The 9017-nt window shown below is 46.2% G+C and overlaps 1 long non-coding RNA gene across 1 annotated transcript; it reads left to right on the top strand.

Annotated features, from left to right (window-relative positions):
- Window positions 1–1188: 1188 nt before the first annotated feature.
- Window positions 1189–4317, top strand: LOC128141165 (uncharacterized). Its single transcript, XR_008234929.1, has 3 exons — window positions 1189–1432; window positions 2531–3838; window positions 3927–4317. It is a non-coding gene; the product is annotated as an uncharacterized LOC128141165 (long non-coding RNA).
- The last annotated feature ends 4700 nt before the right edge of the window (window positions 4318–9017 follow it).

Here is a 9017-nt window from a genome sequence, read left to right on the forward strand (position 1 = left end):
CAAAGAGAAAAAGAAAAGAGAACAAGAGGGGGAAAGAAGTAATATTTTCCTTGATAAAAATGCACAAAAGGGAAGATGAACTTTGTTCTTTTTCTCTTTCTACTCTCCTCTCTCTTTCTGCTTTTCGCCTCGCAGCACGCCAGCCTAAGCTGAGAGCTGTAATGTCATTAAATTGCAAATGCTTTTTCATTTCCGACACACACTGTTTACTTATCTGGCAAAAACATATGTTGGAAGGAATCCGTTAAATTCTGCCCATTGCCTTGGGTAAAAGTGCAATGGAAACGGACCCACTGAGCTTCTTCTTTCTTCTTCTTTTAGCACTTCCCTTATCTACAAGACTGCTTCGCAGAAAACTGGCTAGTTCAATGAAAAATGAAGATACAGCAGGAGATTAGAGAAGAACACTGAGCAAAAAATTCCTGGAGAGAGGGTCACTCCATTGCAAATGATTTCACTCCTCTAGATCTGCATAAATTACTATTTTTAAGGCATCTCCAAAGTCTGTATATTTTTCTCACTCTGTCAAACATTTAATTTCACGCCCCGTGTTCTGAATATGCTAAAATGCATATCTCTGATGCACCTTTAAGCCAGAAAAACGAATGCAAAATTGAAGATAAAATGATGTGATTTGCACTACAAGCCTATTACTTGAGGTATTTACATATAGTTTACCTCTGCAGTTCTGAGAATGATTTATTAAAAAAAAATCTGGATTAAGCTCATATAAATATGTATAAATCTTTGTTTAGAAAATAGATTTTGCAGCTGTTGTGTCAAAAAGTTCTTTAAGATTCTGTGAAGAATTTTCCTTTTAGCCTGCTTTAAAAGAAGAGGAGAAAAGGACAGTATTTGACATCCTGCTTTGGCAGGAAGGAAAACACACACACACGCACACACGTTCAGACATTCAGGATTTTTCTAAAGGCTCCTTTTTTTTTTTTTAATTTTTCTTTTTTTTTTTTTTTATTTCACACTTTTCTTCCCAAACTTCTCCGGCTCCCTTCCTCTCCCTCGTCTCATTCGCCGGGACTCGATACCAGCCGCGCTCTGCCTTTTCCCCAGCGTCTGAAACAGCGGGTCGGGCGTATTAAAACGCCGGTAGGCTGGGGAACAGAAAGAAAGAAAACCAGCCCCAAACCCAACCCCGACCCCCCCCAAAAGCAAAGGGGAAGGAACCCCAAGAGCCTGCCCTTCCCCCGGCCCGGCGCTGCCCCTGTCCCGCCCTCCGCCGCCGCCTCAGCCCGCTGCGGCCCGGGCGCTGCCCTGTCATGGCGGGGGGGGGGCGATGGTGGTGGTGGTGGGGCTCGTCCCCCACCGACCGCCGCTGCCGGAGGAGCCGCGCCGCGGCTTTGGCCTCTTGGGAGCCTCTCCCTTCGGCAACGCGAAGGAAAATGTCCGCCCCCGCGCCGCCCCCAGCCACTCGCAGGTGGGTAGGGAAGGCCGGGAGGTAGCGCGGCGGCGGCGGCGGGACGCGGGCTCGGCCGAGGGGGCTGCGCTCGCTCCCCGCCCGCCCTGCCCTGCCCTGCCCGGCCGCTGGGCGGGCGGGTACCGGGCAGAGACGCTACTTCTGAGGCGACTCCGGTGCGCCGCGAGCAGGGGGAAGCGCGGCCCGGGCCGGGGGCACCTGGCGGGCCGGGCTGCGGGCCCGCCCCGGGCCGGGACAGCTTCGCGGCCGTTTCGGCGGGGCGGCGCGGAGCGGAGCGGCCCAAGGGCCCCCCCTGGCGGCGCCGGCCCCTCCGCGGGGCCGGGGGGGGGGGGGAGCGGAGCAGCCCCGGCGGCCCGCCGGGGGGGGTCTCGGCGAGGCTTCCCCTTCTTCTTCCTCCCCGAGCCGCCCTTTCCCCCGCGGAGGAACCGCCACCCCCTGGAAGGGAAGGGCTGCCGGGGGACGGGGCAGGGCCCCCGTCTCCGCTCACGGAGAAACCCGCGGTCAGCACCCCGAAGGCTGAGGAGAGGTGTGGATCCTCAGGAGCCCCGCGCTGCCACAGCCGTGCCTCATGAATTAACCTGAATGAACTTAGAAACCTCTTCTTAAGGCGCTGCCTGCATTTCCTTTCTCTAGCCCATGTAACAGCCATGACTGGGGGCTGAGACGTGTCAGCAGTAAGGGCACTTGCTTCGGATAACCACGTACTCGATAGGGAGGAAGAGACTTTTCAGATAACTTCAAGGTTAATTTAAGACTTAGCTGCAAAATCTAGACTTTGAATAATACATGAATCGCGACGATTCCACCGGGATACGGTGCCCGGGAAGTGATTCCCCCCCCGCCCCCCCGCCGCCCTGCTCCGGTCCTATCGTCCTGTTTTCATCTCCAGAACAGAAGCCCCAGATTTGCTGCTACCCCCAACAAAGAAACGTGTTGTCGCATGACGTGACAAAGTCACTTGCAACGGTGCGATCCATACATACACACCACTGCACGTTTTGGTCTCTGGTAACAGACCTCAGAGATAAGAAATTGAAACTCACAGCCTACACATCACAAAGTCTGTGGTAGAAAACTTTTTTTTTTTTTTTTTTGAAGGCGGTCAGCTCTTCTGGTAAGTGCATGGCAATTACCCCCTTGCAGAAGTAACATCGGGCTGATGGCAGCTGTCAGCTCCTCTCCTGTCGCTGGATAAAGGTTTCGTGCTTTGTCCATTTGTCAGTCCTGGGGTGACTCGGGCCATCGACAGAGTGCCAGCACAGGTTGCTGCGTTGGAGGGATGGAGAGCAGGGTCTGTGCTCGTCCCTTGTCCCCACAAAGGTAGGAAGGAAGGAAAAACCAAAGGTATTCAACTCTTCTTGAGGAAAAGCAACAACAACCCTCATGTGCCGATGACATCAGTGGCAACAGGATGGCAGTGGAGATTCCTGAAGGCCACCACCTCGCATTTAAACAGCAGAAAAGTGAAGACATGAGGGAAATTAAGACAGTCTTGAGAAGAGCTTTATTTTGGACAGCAAAGGTTCATCTCACAGACTTCTCAGAAACAGGTCTGCCAACTATCAGGTATGTAATAGCCAAAACCAGTTACTGGTAAGAGGCGATGGGACGAACCCAAGATGTACAGAGGGCAACCAAGCCTCATGTGCCATGTTAACTCTTAAAACAGTGGGACAGAAGTAGGGTCTCCCCGCTGTGACAGCAGAACGCTTGCCCCTCCGCGCAACAAGCACGGTGAGAGGGACACCTAGGTTGTAACCCCTCTTCAGACAGGGCCGGTTTGCTGAAGCTCTGCAGGCTCGATAGTCAAGTGAAATCCTGTAAGCCATCACCTCCACGCCACGCCACTGTTTCATAAGGCATTTATTCATTTCTAACAACTCCCTGGCACATTCTGCTCTTCACGTGTCAGGACTTTGGGTCTGCACCATCATTCCTACACCAAGATTAGTGTTCTGAGAGTCTTAATTCCCCACTAAAACCAACTGGAAGAGTGACAGTTTGCCAGGGCAGGGATGGCACTACCTAAGGTTTCTGTCATTTGAAGTTGCCGTTACCTTGACCGAATTCACCACCACATAAGCTGGCTTTGCGCCGGAGGAACAGACGCAGATCGTGGCCCTTTGCACTGAAGGGACAGCTGCACGTGTGCATGTGGAGAAACTTTCAAGAACCAAAGTGGCTCTATAGAGAAGGACAGGCGAGTGACCAGATTATGGTGACGGACGTGTGTTTGCAAAACTGTTGCACTTACCAGAGACCTGAAAGCCACAAATACAGCCCCAGGCACTCCAAGGGGACGCATCGGTGACGGAGGGACGGGCGCTTTCTCTCCCCCTACCACTTCACTAAGGAAAACAAGGTGGTGGAAATAACAGATGACCCCGATGACTCTCACTGTAAGAAGTAAGTTTAAGTACCCCATCCCACACCACGTGGAGGATCAATGCTAAGTTACTTTAGGCAGTCTGTCACCACTTGCTTGGTCTTCCAGGAGTCAAGTCCTCCCCTTGGCATGAAAGCTAGAGAGGAGCAGCTACCAGGGAAGTGCTGGAGACACGACTGCATGGGAGTCAAGGGTAATGAGGAAGGCACAGAGAAGATCAAATATCCATAGCTCTAGATGATGAAGTATTTTAAAAGTACCCGTTGATACTGCTCACCTTTATATCTTGCACAATATAGATGCTATATAAATTGTATCCTGTCCCCAAATTCCTCCTAACTTCCTGTACCGGCATTACCTCCAAGCAATTTTAGTTCCTTTCTATGAAAAAGCAGCAATGCAGCCCCGTCACTGTGAACTTCCCGTTTTACACACTAAACTCATTGCCCTGCATTGCTTCGATACAGTATTATCTGAATGTATACATTAAAATCCCTGAACCGACTGAATCCTGTGTAGTCTATCGCAGGAATACGTATCTGAGCTCTGGGCAACATTGCCATATGCAGTGGAGGGAACCTTCCATATGGTTTCTGGAAAGTGGTTACAGCACACGTGCACCAGGCACTTTTCAAAGAAGTAAAACAGATCTGTTCATTTTTATTTTCAAAATACCAAAGCAGTAAAATCATGTAATTGAGTAATCACTTGCCAAATTTCCTTTTTTAATCTAATCTATTTTGAGTTACATCAGAGCCAAAATGCAAATTAAACTGGTAAGGTTCCAAGATTTTTTTCCCTTTTAGAAAACACAATTTAAGGTCCTCATAAGTAAGGAAATTTAAAAACCATTTGTTTTGTATGCTGTAAACTTGGGAAAACAAGTTTCAGCCTGAAGTACATTTTCATAGGCAATAGGTTAAATAGAAGTCTTATGTAAATTTTGATCTCTTCTTAACAACTCCAATGTTCATTTTATAAAATTTGATTTGAAAATAATGCCATTGTTTTAAAAGAGCCTCAAAGGGTCAGAAACTAGGCAAAAAAAGTATCCACTCTAACAAGGCACGCGTACAGTCTTTCAGCTCTAACTACTGTATCAAAAAAGGAGAGATTCCTGAGATTGCTCATTTGCAGTCTCCATCAATCAATTTTTTGGGGCTGTGCTCTTGCAGCAGCATTAAAAGCCAAACTCACTCGCCAGCCTGGGCAAACTCGTCAGCACTTGACCACAAGGTGAGACAAATCCTGGCCATCCTACCATAGCCTCACGAAGTCACCCATCTCAGCAGATTACCAAACCGATAGATAAAAGTAGCCTTCCAGAGTACCCGCTGCTGGAAACCTTTGCTCTTGGGGTTGCAGTTGATCAGATCAGGTCTCTCCCTACCCACAGGCAGACCTTGTGCAAAGCCCCGTGACCTCCTCAGTTGCCTTCTACCACAGTCCTGCCATCTGTTGAAAAAACTGGCACCCACTGAACTCATGGCTCTTTTCATGGTGCTTCTCTTTTCTCCCCTCAAAACTCCTTCCTCAAACTGGGGGCTGCTTGCAATGCCTCCCGGCCCCTTCTGTAAGGCTGTTTATTTTAAAATACTTTAAAGCAGCAAAAGTTGTTTTTTTCCCCTGACCCTACTGTTGCAAAAGAGCTGTTAGGGGAAGGGACAGGCCAATCCTTAGCACACAAAATGCCGCAGAAGACATACAGGAGAGAGATGGAGGAGTTACAAGGCTGATAGTTTGCAGAAGACTGACTGACCTTGCAGCTGCCATTCTAAAGGGGATCTTGCCCCCCTTCAATGTGCCTTTTCTACCTCATCCCCAGCAGTGCTACTGGTACTCATCAAATCCTGATGACGTGGTTTGGCGAGCTAAAACCACTGAGAACAAACTTGTTTTTTCTTCTGCTGCTGCTAAAGGCTAAGTTTTCTACCACTTCAACTCCTCAGCTCCATCTCACTTGAACTGCTAGGTGACAGCCAGAGTCAGTTCACGGGAAACAAGAGCAGCACGCAGACAGGGGAACAGGGACACTCTTTTTTTGGCAGCCAACAACCCAAATCAGCTGCGATGTCAAACCACACCCTCAGGTCGCTGATGGCTAGGGAGACTAAAGATGTTTTAGAGAGGGCAAGAGATACAGAAGTGCAAAATCAAAACAGACCAAGGATAAAGAGAATACGCATACTAGATGCAAAGTAGGGGCTGGACTGTGTGTTGATCGTGGGAACAGATGGAGAGATAGAGAGAGAAATGACACCCATTACACTCAAAATCAAATGTATGAGAAAGGGGAGGGCAGAGACAGAGCGCGGTGGGAGAGACAGAATTCGCAAGACAGGAAAAAGATTTGCAGAAAACAATGGTTTAAGAAAAACTGGCATCAGAACTTACTGTTCACTGAAAAAATCACAGTCTAGTTGTATCAGTGCGGTTAGAAAAGAACGATCCTTTGAAAAGCAGCTTAATACTTTCTTTTTTAATGTCTGACATTTTTAAGGATCACCTGCTCTTTGTACATTGCATAGTCACACACAAAGAGTTAAAAGGTACAGCATAACACGAGCTTTGGCCAGCCCAATAAACATTTATTGTATCAACTAGAGATGTACCATTGCACAGAATAAACTAGAGCCAAATCAAATAAAATATTCTTCCAGTTCTGCAGAGGACCGAGATGCAAGCAAGAGGATTTTGGTAATTCCATGGCTCTCCATTGGCACAGGAACCAGAAAGGAATATTCATTAGATCTGACTATAAACGTTTGTCTTGTGTGGGAGGTCTTAGTATAGTAATATGTATTAGCAACTTGATATTTTTCCAATCAAGCCTTTCCACTTCCATTTACATATATTTAATTGTAAATATTCGTTTTCCTACCTGAAGCACTTTAAAGAAATGTACAATAAACACATTCTACACAGAAGGTGGAGGAAATAGCTTAGGGGACTTGTGATGGTCCCTAGAACTGCTCCAGCCTCCACATCGCTGGTTGGGAGCAATGCAAGATGATCCCTCCTCACCACTGGTGGGGGGTCTCGGAGACCGACTTGGTGATCTCGCCCTCATTTCTCCTAAACTGGGATCCTCCCCCCCAACCAATAAATCATAATTGACGCAAACTGGCATCTGTGCCAGTAGAAAAGGTGATGGCTGGCAAGGAGGTGTTCTCTCAGGCATACAAGTGGATTTCTTCTTCAGAGCACAACCGACTTCAGTTTGCAGTCACGTCAACATCCACTTATCTTTTCTGAGCACCGAAACCTGTGGGCAATAGAATTAGTATACTCTGTAACCACCACTTTACTTAAAACAGAACCGTGCAACGTGCAGGAACTCTCAAATGGGATGTCGTCACTTGACCTCAACTAAGCAGCGCTGTTCACAGTCAGCAGCGGCAGCGCGGCCTTCGGGGAACGCGCTTCAGCCCCTTGCAGTGCAGCGGCGAGGCGGCAGGGAGCCCGGAGCCACCGTGGCTCTCCCCGAGAATTCCCGGGGTACGCGGCAGCTTTCAGTGGGCACAAACCCCCATCACTTACACAGCGGGGCTACGGGCGTACCGCAGGAGTGCTTCTGTCTGCTGCCGTCACCTAATGCATAGCTGATGTAGGGTGCATCGCCAAGTTCCTCAGATGTATGCAAGATGTATGCAAAAATTCCTCTCTTTTTTTTTTTGTGACAGAAAGCACGTTTTAGAAAAAGAGAGAAAAAGTTTTACAGTCAGAATGCACTGATCGCAGACAACCGAAAGAAGGCTGGAAGCTATTCTTTCAAGATGAGGTTATGAAACCAAATTGATAAAATGGGTAACTGTGTGAATAAGCGTGAAAAAAGCAAGGTCTTATCAGCTGGTCTCACAGAAGATATAAGTTAGGAAGAAGAGATAGGCTTTCACATACCCACTTCGGGCATGATCCAGAGGCAGTAAGCTTCAAGCTAGAGTACAGGTAAGTATGAAGCTTTGTAAATCAGTCACACTTGAAGACTCCCCCCAAAGACATCCTGTACCGAATTAACTGACATCGTGAATATTATTGCAGTCATAGTGACCTACTGCTACAGTACACATTAACGATTTAGTAACGTAAAACTGGTGAGTGTTGGTTATGAAAGAATGCTAACAGACCTGGGCAGAAATGCGTGTCCTTTGTACCACTTACCACGAAAAAGTGATACTTAGGTGCTACAGTTACATTAATAGCAAAATTAAAATTTTATTTTCAAATTGTTGGGTTCAATGCCAAAGTAAGAGGATAATGTTACCTGTTGACTTACGGGGCAATCTGGAAAAGATTAAGAGACAACATCTTATGCTTCCTATTTACACTCAGATTAACTATGAATTCATTTTATGAATTGTTGTATGGTATATTTATAAGGTGAAATTAAGATACCATTTACCTTAATACTGACCGATTGAAGTCAGAGGGACTACAGGAAGTAAGAAAATACTTCTGGAGAATAAAACAAATGGAGTGCCTCTTCTGAAAGTCACATACAGGTTTTTCTGCATAGATTAAAATTTTTATCATGACGGATCATAAACTGTAAAGCAGTTCTTGTGTCTATCAGAAAATTCTATTTTATGTGTGAATTTCATGTCTTATACATGAGGACAGATAGAACTCTTCTACGGCATTATTGGAGACTTATCAAAAACAGGGTGCTTTTTTCTTGAGAAGATGAAAAGTACAGAGATAAGCAGGGAAATAAAGACTGAAGTTTTAACCAATAATATTTTTGTGTGGTTATCAGAGGAATGTAATAATTAATCTTTTAATCATTCTGAAGATTGTGTGAAATCATAATATCTCATCTTTTCCAGCCTCAACCTGCCATTCTTGATCTGAATTACAAACAATAAGAAAGGAGATGATTTAATGAGCAACTTTGTCATGTTGCCATTTTGCCTTAGTCAAAGGCAAATGTCTAGTTTTGCCTCTAAACTAAAATGGAATAGACTTATGTTTCAACTATGCTCGCAACCGAGGCAAACATGAATAGAAAAGTTAGGGCTATTTTAAAGGTAGAACCCCAGTGTCTTCACATTTTCATAAAGACATAATTAAATACACACTGTTAAGAATAAACAAACATTCATTTACTAGAAAATAAAATCCACGTTGCAAAGAAACACGCATCTATGAAAATAAGTCTAAAATTTGACAAATACTAAACTAAATCCAAAAAGAAAGATT

Source organism: Harpia harpyja, chromosome 4, assembly GCF_026419915.1.
Source record: "Harpia harpyja isolate bHarHar1 chromosome 4, bHarHar1 primary haplotype, whole genome shotgun sequence".
Lineage (NCBI taxonomy): Eukaryota > Metazoa > Chordata > Aves > Accipitriformes > Accipitridae > Harpia > Harpia harpyja.